The 12,737-nt window shown below is 46.0% G+C and overlaps 2 pseudogenes; one reads left to right on the top strand and one right to left on the bottom strand.

Annotated features, from left to right (window-relative positions):
* Window positions 1-736: 736 nt before the first annotated feature.
* Window positions 737-1,223, bottom strand: LOC138442469 (small ribosomal subunit protein eS10 pseudogene; annotated as a pseudogene).
* Window positions 1,224-7,840: 6,617 nt separating this feature from the next.
* On the top strand, window positions 7,841-9,624 carry LOC138442414 (general transcription factor IIF subunit 1 pseudogene; annotated as a pseudogene).
* Window positions 9,625-12,737: the final 3,113 nt, after the last annotated feature.

The raw sequence follows: 12,737 nt of genomic DNA, 5'->3' as shown, positions 1-12,737 counted from the left end.
ATTTCCCATCCAGAAAATTTGAATTTTGGTGTTTTATATTTTCAAGTGCCTATTTGGTAATATTTAGTGTTGGATATTGAGTCACAATTCTCATCTGTTTGTGGTTTGGAGGTGAATAAAACCATCATCTGAAGATACTGTACTCTCACTTATTTCCTTCTCATTGTGGCTTAGTGTACCTGCTACCTGTGATTTGTTTATATAACAGTGTGTTGAATTTTCCTGGTCTGCTAATGCCAGGTGTTTGTTTTGGGAGAGAAGAAAAGGACTTGGTGATTTACTAAGATTCTTAGTTCTGGTACGCCCTCTTCTATAGATAAGTGGAGTGAGATTTCTTTAATAGTTTGTGCTGTTGTGAGGGAGAGGTTGGTGTGTCTTCTGATTCTGTGATTTTCTTTCGTTTCTGTAGGGCTCCTCCTGTCCACCATTTTCTTTCATTTCCTAGTCTCCAAGTAATGCCTCCCACTTTTAAGCTGGCTTCCTCTCCCCAGGAGGGGAGCCTTTCAGAGACTGTTACTTTTGGTCCTGAGCCTTTTTGAGTCTCTCCTAGAGTCCTCAGTAGCTAATGCCCTGGCCTGCTAGCTGACAGGCCTACTCTCAGTCTTTCTCTCTCCCTCCTCCCTCCTTTCTCTCTCTCTCTCCCACCCCTTCCTTTCTGCAGGTCTGCCTGGACGTTTCTTCAACACTAAAACAAAACAAAACAAAACAAAAAAACACTAAATAATCTCTTCCAGCTTTACTGAGATGGCCTACCACATCCATGGCCAAACACATCTATTAATTGGAATTTGGTTGCTGACTCAGCCTGGCCACGGGGCTCCTGTAGGCACCAGAGGGCACAGCAGTTGGTCTGTAGGCATCTCTGTCAGCTTCCCCTCGTGTGAATCTTGCAGGTTTTCTCCCTCCAGACCTTTGGGCTACAGCCAGTCTCAGGACAGCTGCAGTGCGGGGTGGTAGGCATGTCTCAGGGGGCAGATGGAGGTAATCATAGGAATACTGGATACCTTGCTGGTAAGGTATCAGTAGGCTTGTCTCCAGGCTAATTGTCCCTTTCTGTGGGCTGGTGATGTAAGACTGCAAGGTCTTCATCACGTGAAGACTAGGCACATTCTTTTCTGCCAGCTTGGGGTGTTTAGGCCTGTGGACATCCTACTTGGCACCACAAACCCCTCCCTAAAAAGGAGTTCATAGATGGCAAGCAGGTCTTTCTTGGGCATGAACATTGCAATGGCTCCTGCATTTGTGGCCGGAGCTGGAGAATCATTCTCAGCATTCTTCTGCTCAAGATGAGACCCTGTCTTTGCAAAGTGATGACTTTTATCCATGTTCTCCCACTGCTAGGATTCTCCCGACCCCATCCTTCTTCCCTTCAGTCTTCACCTGATTTTCTGCTCTGAAGTGAGCTCTGGAGCCAGCTTTGCTGATATCATATGTCTAGTTATCTTTTTACATGTAAATTAAAGTTTGTGTAATCTCTGCCTTGTAGTCACAATGTAGATACAGATTTTATGTGATTTGAATTGCTCTCCTTGTTAATTTGCATGGGTTTTAGTGGTTGTATGAAGAGATCTGGATGTAAGAATCTATCATTATCCCATGTGAACTCTGTAGAGTCATTTTCTAAATCCTGATTTTATTTATTTTGGAAGCATTCCTCAGTTTTCCAGTGATTCTCAATTAACTGCTCATATTTAAGAGCATGGCACAAAAAGGATATGAGAAGCCCTGAGTGGATGTTGAGATGGGGATGGGCTTTGCTTTGGGGTGATTGTGTGGGAGCCTGCTGTTATGCTGGGGACCTCTAATTCCATAAGGGGCAATTCTATTTTCTGGGCCACTCATTTCTCTAGGGAAGGAAATTCTATTCTCCTCACTGAAGGGTGGAAGTCTGTTTTGACCAGAGGGGAAGTGGGGGAAGGGCAGAATGGAGGGGTTGCTTAAATTCTACATAGACTTTTAATTAGCCACCGTGTTTTCAGCCCTACTTGCCCTCTGCTGTACTACTCTACTTGATTCCTTAGAGAACTGAACCTCTCTGACATTCTGTAGGGCGACACAGCTCTTTTCGGTATTTTTTCTCTGTGCCAATATTCAAATCTGCAGCTTCCTTTATTCTGGACTTTAGTTGTCACTCCTTCTTCTGCTTCCTGTCTTCCAGAATTTTGTCAAAATCTTTTATTGGCTGATGGACCTTCTTTCTCATTCTCTTGTAGCTGTAGGTTTGTCCATTAAAAAAAAAATCCTTCATTTTAATTTTAGAAAGGATGTGGGAGGGAATGGAAATAAACAGAGAGTTTAATCTGCTAATTTTAATTAGAAATCTCTTCTGTTAGAGTTTTAAATGTTTAAAAGAAAAGGAGCCTCCTTGGGAAAGGAAAGAAGATGGTTGGACTATGGGTATAAGAACCATCAGGAGGTAGATGTGATCCTGACCATTACTCCTGGCCCAGATGCAGCCTGATGTGGTTGGGTTTTAGGACTGAAGGAGCATCTGCCTGTGGTTCGAAGCAGGACTTCTGGGTGAGGCTGCAACCGAAGATCCTGCCTCTACCCCGGAGCTGAGTGTCACATCCTACATAACGTAATGTTGAAAGTGTAGTTATGTGCTCTATGAAACATCTTTCTCCGTCTTTACATGTTTGCGTGCCATGTGATACTGCACGTGGTGGTATCCATTCATTTGTTGATGGAGCCTCAGTTTGCTTCCATGTCTTGGCTACTGTAAATAATGGTGCTGTGAACACTGGGGAGCATGTGTCTTTTCAGATTAGAGTTTTCACCTTTTCTGGATATATGGCCAGGAGTGGGGTTGCTGGATCATATGGTAGCTCTAGTTTTAGTTTTGGAAGGAACCTCCATACTGTTTTCCACAATGGCTTCCTCAATTTACATTCCCACCCACAGTGTAAGAGTGTTCCCTTTTCTTCACATATGTTTTCAGTTCAGTTCAGTTCAGTTCAGTCACTCAGTTGTGTCTGACTCTTTGCGACCCCATGAATTGTAGCACGCCAGGCCTCCCTGTCCATCACCAACGCCCAGAGTTCACTCAGATTCACATGCATCAAGTCAGTGATGCCATCCAGCCATCTCATCCTCTGTCGTCCCCTTTTCCTCCTGCCCCCAATCCCTCCCAGCATCAGTCTTTGACAATGAGTCAACTCTTTGTGTGAGGTGGCCAAAGTACTGGAGTTTCAGCTTTAGCATCAGTCCTTCCAAAGAAATGCCAGGGCTGATCTCCTTCAGAATGGACTGGTTGGATCTCCCTGCAGTCCAAGGGACTCTCCAAGAGTCTTCTCCAACACCACAGTTCAAAAGCATCAATTCTTCGGCACTCAGCCTTCTTCACAGTCCAACTCTCACATTCATACATGATTACTGGAAAAACCATAGCCTTGACTAGATGGACAAAAAGCGTTTATTATTTATAGACTTTTTAATGATGGCCATTGTGACTGGTGTGAGGTATTGCCTCATTGTGGTTTTCATTTGCATTTCTCTAACAATTAGTGATGTTGCTACTGCTAAGTCACTTCAGTCATGTCCAACTCAGTGCGACCCCATAGACAGCAGCCCACCAGGCTCCCCTGTCCCTGGGATTCTCCAGGCAAGAACACTGGAGTGGGTTGCCATTTCCTTCTCCAATGCATGAAAGTGAAAAGTGAAAGTGAAGTCACTCAGTCATGTCTGACTCTTCGCGACCCCATGGACTGTGGCCTACCAGGCTCCTCCACCCATGGGATTTTCCAGGCAAGTGTACTGGAGTGGGGTGCCATTGCCTTCTCCGATTAGTGATGTTGAGCATCACTAATTTCATGTGCCTGTTGGTCATCTGTTTGTCTTCTTTGGAGAGATGTCTATTTTGGTCTTCTGTCCATTTTTGGAGAGAGTTTTTAAAATATATATTAAGTTGTATGAGCTGTTTGTATGTTTTGAATGTTAACCCCTTGTCAGTTGCATCATTTGGAAATATTCTATTTCATTCTGTAGGCTTTTTTTTTCCATTTTGTTGATGGTTTCCTTCGCTGTGCAAAAGCTTTTAAGTTTGATAAGGTATCACTTGTTTATTTTTGCCTTTATTTCTTTTGCCTTGGGAAACCAATCTAAGAAAATATTGGTATGATTTATGTCAGAGACTATTCAGCCTATGTTCTCTTCTAGGAGTTTTATGGTGTCATGTATTATATTTAGGCCTTTAAACATTTTGAATTTATTTTTGTAGGTGGTGTGAGGGTGTGTTCTAACTTCACTGACTTACATGTAGCTGTCTAGCTTTCCCAACAGCCCTTACTGAAGAGACTGTCTTTTCTCCATTGTACATTCTTACCTCCTTCGTTGAAGATTAATTGACCCTACATATGTAGGTTTATTTCTGGGCTCGCTATTCTGTGCTGTTGATCCATATGTCTATTTTTGTGTCAATATTCTGCTCTTTTAATTGCTAGAGTTTTGTAATATTGTCCTCAGTCTGGGATAATTAGGCTTTCAGCTTTGTTCTTTTTCCTCAGGATTCCTTTTGATACTGGGTCTTTTGTAGTTCCACATAAATTTTGGAATTTTTTGTTTTAGTTCTGTGGAAAATGTTATGGGTGTTATGATAGGGATCTCATTAAACCTGTAGATTGCTTTGGACAGATGAGTAGTTTAAGAAGATGTGGTGTATATATATACAGTGGAATATTACTCAACCATAAAAAGAATAAGGACTTCCCTGGGGTGCAGTAGATAAGAATCCACCTGCCAGTGCAAGGGACATGGGTTCCATCGCTGGTCCAGGGAGATTCCACATGCCTTGGAGCATCTAAGCCCCTCTGCCACAGCCACTGAACCCATGTTCTAGAGCCTGCAAGCTGCGACTACTGAGGCCTACACACTCGCCCTTGAGTCACAGCTAATCTCCCTTGTGCCACAGCTACTGAAGCCTGTGCTCCACAGCAAGAGAAGCCCCCACAGTGAGAAGCCCAGACACTGAGAGTAGAGAGTAGCCCCTGCTCTCCACAACTAGAAAAAGGCTTCGTGCAGCAACAAAGACTCAGTGAACCAAAAATAAATAAATTGTAAAAAGAATGAAAAATTGCCATCTGCAGCAACATGGATGGACCTAGAGAACATCATACTAAGTGAAGAAAGCCAGACGAAGACAAATATTATATGAAATCTAAAAATAATATAGAGGAATTGATATGCAAGACAGAAACAGACTCCCAGACATAGAAAACAAACTTACGGCCACCAAATGGGGAAGGGAGGGAGAGGAGGATAAATAGGAGCATGGGGTTAACAGATGCAAAGTACTTTACATAAAATAGACAGGCAACAAGTATTTTCTGTAAAGCACAGGGAACTGTAGTCCATAGCCTATAATAATGTATAATGGGAAATCATCTGGAAAAAATCTGAATCACTTTGCTGTGCACCTGAAACGAACACAATATTAGTAAGTCAACTACATTTCAATTTTTAAAAAATGTTGACTATTTGAAAAAAGATGTTTAACACTCTAACATTAGATGAGATGGCCAAGGGAGTTCTATAGAAAGAGAAGTGAAAGAGTGCCCTGGAGCGCTCCAAAGTAAAGATGTACAAGTTGAAGAAGCAGGAGGCTGAGAAGGAGTAGCTAGTGAGGAAGAAGGAAAACTCAGAGATTGTGGTGTGTTATTAGAGAGTATTTCCAGGAGGAAGAGGCAATGAACTCCAAGAGGAAGAGACAGTGATCTTGCAACACGGAAGCCACTGGTGATATTGTTCCAAGACCTTTGAAAAGACCAAAGCCCGACTGAAGCGGACTCAGTAGAGAACGGGAGACAGTGGGTACAAGGATACCTTCAGGTGACTTTTTTTTTTTTTTAAGGAAGGGGAGCAGAGAAATGGGATGGTAGCTAGAAGGGAAGGAAGGGCCAAGAGTTTTTCCTCAACATTAGGAGAAATGATAGTATGATTGGATGTTTATGGAAAAGAGTAGAGAGGGAAAATCTGATGTTGTGAGAGAGAAAGAGGTAGATTTACTGGGGAGATGTCCTTGAGGTTGAGGGATTGGCTTTACTCAGGACCACGGAAGGTTTATCCACAGTCAAGGAGGTAATACAGAATATGCCAGCTCAGATGCTGTAGGTGGAAGTTCAGCACAGTTCTTTTCGGACAGATTTCATTTCCTCAGTAAAGCAGGAAGCAAGGTTGCAAGTAAAGAGTGAAGACAGAGAAGGTGTTGGAGGTGTGAGGGGAACACGGGTGAAGAAATCGTCATTCAAACCTATAGGAGAGTGAAAGGATTATAGGATATATCAGATGATTGTCTGGCCACACACAATCGAGATGTGCTTGAGGTTCGTGGTCATGAGTTTAAAGAGAAAACAGTCAGCAGTTTAATATCTTTTTCTCCAGTCAGGTTCAGGTGCATGAAGACAGGTGTGGAGGAGGTGTAGGGCTGGATTTAACTTGGTTTCTCATGATTCTAATCAAGTATCATGAAGTGAAAGAGGGGCAGGGGAATTAGATTGTGATAAAGAGAGCAACTGTAAAAATTGGCTGAGGAAATTAAATTTGGTAAGGAGGGAAGAGGGGACATCTGGGGAAAGAGAGATTGAGAAAAATGGACTTTAGGTCCTTGTGTGGAGTCTGGTTAATAAGGGAATGAGCTAGAAATATGGAAGATGAGGGCAGGAATTGGGATGCACAACCAAGATTGTTGGCTTTAATTACTGGTAAGTCCATATCTATAGATTTATTGTGAAGTATGTGGTGGAGGCAAGGTGGAGGACAAAATCAGGTACTGAGAATTTGGGGGTGGTGGTGGCATGGTGGAGGGATGCTCACTAACTCCTCTTGCTCAGAATCCCAGGAGTGTGCCGTGTTGTGTGTGTGTGTGTGTGCTTTTCTTAATCATTATAGTAAAAATAGAAAACACTTTAAATATGTAGAGCCCACAACTTTCATACAGCAAAAGAACAGTCATTCTTTGGCAAGAACTACCTGAGTTTGAAATATTGGTTGGCTTTCTTTGTTCAAGTCCCTAGACAGCTGTTGAAAATGTGGGTCTGAAATATGGGAGTAGAGTTGGAGAGCTGGGAAGTAGCTTAATAAAAGTAAAGATTGAAGCAATGTGAGTGGCAAGACTGTCTGGAGAGAATGTGTACATTAAGAATCAAGCCCAAGAGTGGACTCTGGGGAGAACCTATATTTACTGGGCTGTGCTGTGCTTAGTCACTCAGTCTTGTCCGACTGTTTGCGACCCCATGGATTGTAGCCCACCAGGCTCCTCTGTCCTTGGGGATTCTCCTGGCAAGAATACCGGAGTTAGTTGCCATGCCCGCCTCCAGGGGATCTTGACAACCCAGGGATCGAACCCAGGTCTTCCACATTGCAGGCGAATTCTTTACCTTCTGAGCCACCAGAGGTCAGGACGAACCAAAAACGCTACATAGGACTCTGCATGACTGGGTTATCAACGTCTTGGATTATCCGAGTGAGACCTCATCGGTGTGATTGGGTTATCAACGTGACTGGGTCATCCCATGATGACGTTATCAGCCAGAGCTCCGGGCACAGAAGGTGCTGCCTTAAGCTTGGAGTAGCTTGTTTGGACTAGGCTTGCTGGAGAGTTTCTATTCCGATTTAGGAGCCTGCGCAGGTGCAGCTGCGGCACGGGAGGCTTCCGAGGCTGACCACTGACCCAGCGCCGCCTCCGGATAGCTTTTCTCAGCATCGATGGTACCCCGCCTGGGCTTGGGGTCCTTGATCTAGACCAGAGACCTGATCCCTCGAGGGTGGCTTCCCAGAGACCGGAGGACGCAGACCTCGCAGGAAGCAAAAAGGACGAGGTTCCGACTGGACCCTGACCATGCCCATGGTGGCCCTTGGCCCCAGCAGTCAGGATGTCACTGAGTATGTCGTCCGAGTTCCCAAAAATACCACCAAAAATTTTAATATCATGGCTTTCAATGCAGCCAATAAAGTCAATCTCGCTACTTGGAATCAGGCCCAGCTGGAACGCGACCTGAGCAACAAGAAAATTTACCAAGAGAAGGAGATGCCCAAGTCGGGAGCTGGCAGGGGGTTCAGGTGCAAGATCAGGGAAGAAGCGCTAAGAGAGAAATACGGCATTGTCCTCAAGGAGTCCCAGCCCAAGGACCAGCCTTGGCTGCTTCAGGTGGAGGGCCAATTGGGCTGGAAGTTCAAGGGCATAAAGAGGGGAGGCGTGATAGAGCACACATCCTATTACATCTTCACCCAGTGCCCTGACGGAGCCTTTGAGGCCTTCCAGGTGCACAACTGGTACAACTTCATGCCGCCGTCCAAAGGCTGCACGCTCACGGCCTGGGAAGAGTGGGAGAGGAGAAACCCAGTCTCGAACCATTTAAGCATCAAGCAGCAGTGGTGGTGGAAGGACCAGGAGGAGGATGACAAGGAGAAAGAGAAGCCAGGCTGCAAAAAAGCTGCTGAGCTGTGCATCTGTGACTTGGAGGACGACCTGGAGATGTCCTCCAACGACAGCAAGGCCAGTGGAGAGGAGGGCGGCTGGGGCCCCAAGGTCAAAAAGAAGGTGCCATCCAGCAAGGGGGGCCAGAAGAAAAAGAAGAAGGGATCAGATGATGAGGCCTTTGAGGTCAGAGATAATGGTGACTTCAAGGGCCAGGAGGTGGACTACATGTCCGCCAGCCGCAGCAACTCCCAGGAGGAGCTGGAGGGCAAGCCCAAGGTCACCCAGCAGGGGGAGAGCCCCAAGGGCATGGACAAGCAGAGCATGAGCTGTGATGAACGCCAGGAGGACAAGAAGGCGCCCATGCTGCAGGAGAAGAAGCAGAGGAAACACAGCTGCGAGGAGAGTGACATCAACAGAGAAACCTCCTTGGTGCGCTTTATGGTAAAGAAGACGCCCCCTAAGAGGGAGCAGAAACGGTTGGGAGGCAACAGCTGGCTGGGCACACCCAGCACCGAGGCTGGCAGCACTTCCTCCACCCTTCAGGCAGCTGCCAGCAAGCTGGAGCAGGGGAAGCAGACCTTCGAAATGCCGGTGGCCAAACAACTGCAACTGGACACTGGGCCCCAGAGCCTGTCGGGGAAGTCAACCCCCCAGCAGTAGTGATGTGAAAGTGACCAAGGATGCTGGGCCCTGCTACCTGAGGTGGAAGCCCATGACCTCTGAGGGCCAGCTGGGAAATTTCCAGACCAAGAAGACAGGGCTGTGTGGTGAGCAGACGCCTGCTGGTCAGATGCTTGAGTTCATGAATTCTGAGTGCAAGATGATCAATGATAAGATGCCTTGCTCCCTCGGGAATCATGCTCCCCACAAACAAACATACACTATTTTTAATGATAATAATAATCTAATGGGAAGAAATGTAGAAGGGTTCAGAAGACACAGGGAAGAAGGACTTCAGAGTAAGGGAGTAAGGGCCCAAGGTAACGCACAGTCAGGTTGCTCAGGCTGAGAACTGAAGGTTGTGCAAAACTGTTTGCCAAAGCAGTGGCTGAAGTCAGAGTTGTGGCCAAGAAGATCTGTGCACAAGAAGGCTCCTGTATCACTCCAACCTGTTCCTGCCTTCCATCAGGTCCACTTCCTTCCACAGAGACCCCATCAAGAAAGTGGTCAGCTACAGTCTCTGCAAGAACATAATACTAGAGTGTTAGCAGAACAAACAGAGGATCTTCCCAACCCAGGGATCCAACCTGAGTCTCCTGCATTGGCAAGTGGGTTCTTTACTGCTGTGCCATCAGTAGGTATACTCCTACTAACAGCTTAATCTGAGGGTCAAGACAGGGTGTAGGTCTTACCATCTACCCTTGCCTTTTAAATTTTTATTATTTATTTATTTTTGGCTGCCTTGGGTCTTTGTTTCTGCTGGGCTGTCTCTAGCGTGGCGAGCAGGGACTACTCTCTAGTGTGGCGCTTCTCTTTGCGATGGCTTCTCTTGTTACAGAGCATGGGCTCCATAACACGGGCTTCAGTAGTTGTGGCTCCCAGGTTCTAGAGCACAGCTCAGTAGTTGTGGTGCACAGGCTTAATTGCCCTGCTGTATGTAGGATTTTCCGGGACCAAGGAGCAAATCTGTGTTCCCTGCATTGCAAAGCAGGGTCCCAACCACTGGGCTACCAGGAAGTCCATCTGCCCTTGTCTGGAGTCTCCTGGAGACCTTGCTGCCCCTGCTCACCTCCAGAAGCCTCCAGGCCTTCTTGCATTCCTCCACCCTTGTTTCCCTCCCTGCAGCGGGAGGGGTGGCAGTTGATTACATAACAGTCAATTTTATGAGCCATTTTAGTAGGTGGAGGGCTTCCCTGGTGGCTCAGATGGTAAAGAATCTGCCTGCAATGCAGGAGACCCGGGTTAGGAAGATCCTCTGGAGAAGGGAAAGGCTACCCACTCCAATATTCTTGCCTGGAGAATCCCATGGACAGAGGAGTCTGGTGGGCTACAGTCCATAGGGTGGCAAAGAGTCGGACATGACTGAGCAACTTTCACTTTCACCTCACTTTAGTAGGTGGAATAGCTCCACCGAGGATCTCACAGTGCTTCCACTCTGTTCTCACAATTTTTCCATGAAGGTAGAAGCGGATAAGCAGATGTCCCCTCATTTTACCCCAGGAGAAACCGGGGAGGAAAAGTGACTTTTCTAATGTTAGGACTGAATGTTTGCGTCCCCTTAAACTCATATTGAAATTGTAACTCCTGGTGTGTTTACATGTTGAGGTGGGATCTTTGGGAGACTGTTAGTCATGAGGGTGGAGCCATAATGAGTGGGATTGATGCCCTTATAGGACGAGACACAGATGATCCTTTTCTCTGCCATGTGGGGATACAGAGGTGGCCGTCTGCAAAAGGGGGCCTTTACCAGGGGCCCCACTATGTTAGTACTGAGCTTGGACTTAAACCCTCCAGGGCTCTGAGATATAAATGTTAGCTGTTTAAGGCACCCAGTCGATGGTATTTTGTTATAGCAGCCCAGTCGGACTAAGATACCCAGGGTCACTCCGTAATTTGGTAGCAGAGCTTTCTGCCTCAGTGCATCACTACTCAGACAATTGCTACCACCCCACAAGGGGAATGTATCAGTCAGGGTCCAATCAGGAGATGGAAACCATACAGAAAGTTGAGCAGGGAAAGTTTAATACAAAGAATAATTAACTGTAACAGAGGATTGGGATAAAGAAAGGTGGGCTTATTTGGTGGAGAAAACTCAGATGAGTATAGGAGTAGTGGTTTAGGGAGCAGTCACTACCCCTAGAGCTGAGACAGACACAAAGGAGGAGCTAATCTTTGTAAGAGGGTCTCCCTCTGAGGCTGAGCTCCAGACCTCACTGAAGAAGGAGCAGCCAGGGCTCACTGGGTGGTGAGGTCTGCTGAGGCCCTGAGCCAGAAGGGCTCACTGAGGAACAGTTCCCTGGGGGCTGCAGGGAGCTTCCACGGAGAGGTGCCAGTGCTGCTGGCTGCAGGGAGCTACAAAAACCATGTGTGTAGGGACTTCCCTGGTTGTCCAATGGTTAGAGCTCCACACTTCCAGTGCAGGAGACACAGATTTGATCTCTGATGGGGGAACCAAGATTCCACATGCCATGTGGCCAAAAAACCCAGAAAGTATTTGTCAAACTGGCAGAATTCCAATAAAGGTCCCATGCCTTACTTAGATTATAACTGGCAGATCACGAATCCCCATGAATCCTCAAAATTTATAAGACAAGACAAAAAAACCCATGCATGTAGCCACCAGGTGCTGCAGAAGTCTGCTGCTGCAGGACACTGTCCAGGGGGACACAATGGAACCTGGAAGGCTGACCCCTTCCTCCTCCCATCTCTTTCCAGTCTCGTCCGGTCTCTCTCCAGTGTCCACTACCAAGAAAGCTTAGCATTTGGCCAGGTAGCAAAGGAGAAATATTTTAAGGTCCAGCTCAGTTATCACTGAGCTATATATACACTTGGAGCTGAAAGGCAATAACTTGATAACTGGCAGATGGAACAGAGAACCTGGAGTCCTCTGATTAAGAGTATTTTAATTCCATTTGGTAGCTCTTGGCTTCAGATGGAACTTCCAGAGAGGAAAATCTCCAGGGTCAGGAAGGAGGAAAAGGGACCCAGGAATTCCAGGAAACAGATTAGCAAGGAGAAATGCTATACGCCATCAGGAAATGCTGTTGGGAAAGGGAGGAACCCATAATAAATGTTTCTGGATACTACTCAAGAAAATTTTGCAAATATATCAACCCACATGACCACCCCCAGATCAAGAAATAACATTTCCAGTACCCCAGAAATCTCTCTGGTTCCAGTCCCAGTCAACATAGAAACTCTGCTATCCTGACTCCTATTATGATAGATTGGTTTTCCTGTTTTTTAATTTCACTTATATGGAGTTATGCAGCACTTACTCTTTGGTGTCTACTTTCTTTCTCATTGTCTCTGTGAAATTCATCTATGTTTTGAAAGTGAAGTGAAAGTGAAAGTCGCTCAGTCTTGTCTGACTTTTTATGACCCCATAGACTATACAGTACATGGAATTCTCCAGGCCAGAATGCTGGAGTGGGTAGCCTTTCTCTTCTCCAGTAGATCTTTCCAACAGGGATCAAACCCAGGTCTCTCACATTGCAGGCGGATTCTTTATCAGCTGAGCCACAAGGGAAACCTATCTATGTTGTGGTGAGTAGTAAAACCAGAAAAATATTTAAGCCAGAAAAGAAACAGAGAATTCAGCCATGATGCTTACAAGACTGTTTCCTATGGAAACAGTAATTGGACAAAAATGTCTAATTAC

The sequence above is a fragment of the Ovis canadensis genome, chromosome 1 (assembly GCF_042477335.2).
Source record: "Ovis canadensis isolate MfBH-ARS-UI-01 breed Bighorn chromosome 1, ARS-UI_OviCan_v2, whole genome shotgun sequence".
Lineage (NCBI taxonomy): Eukaryota > Metazoa > Chordata > Mammalia > Artiodactyla > Bovidae > Ovis > Ovis canadensis.
This window is presented reverse-complemented; position numbering and strand designations above follow the sequence as displayed.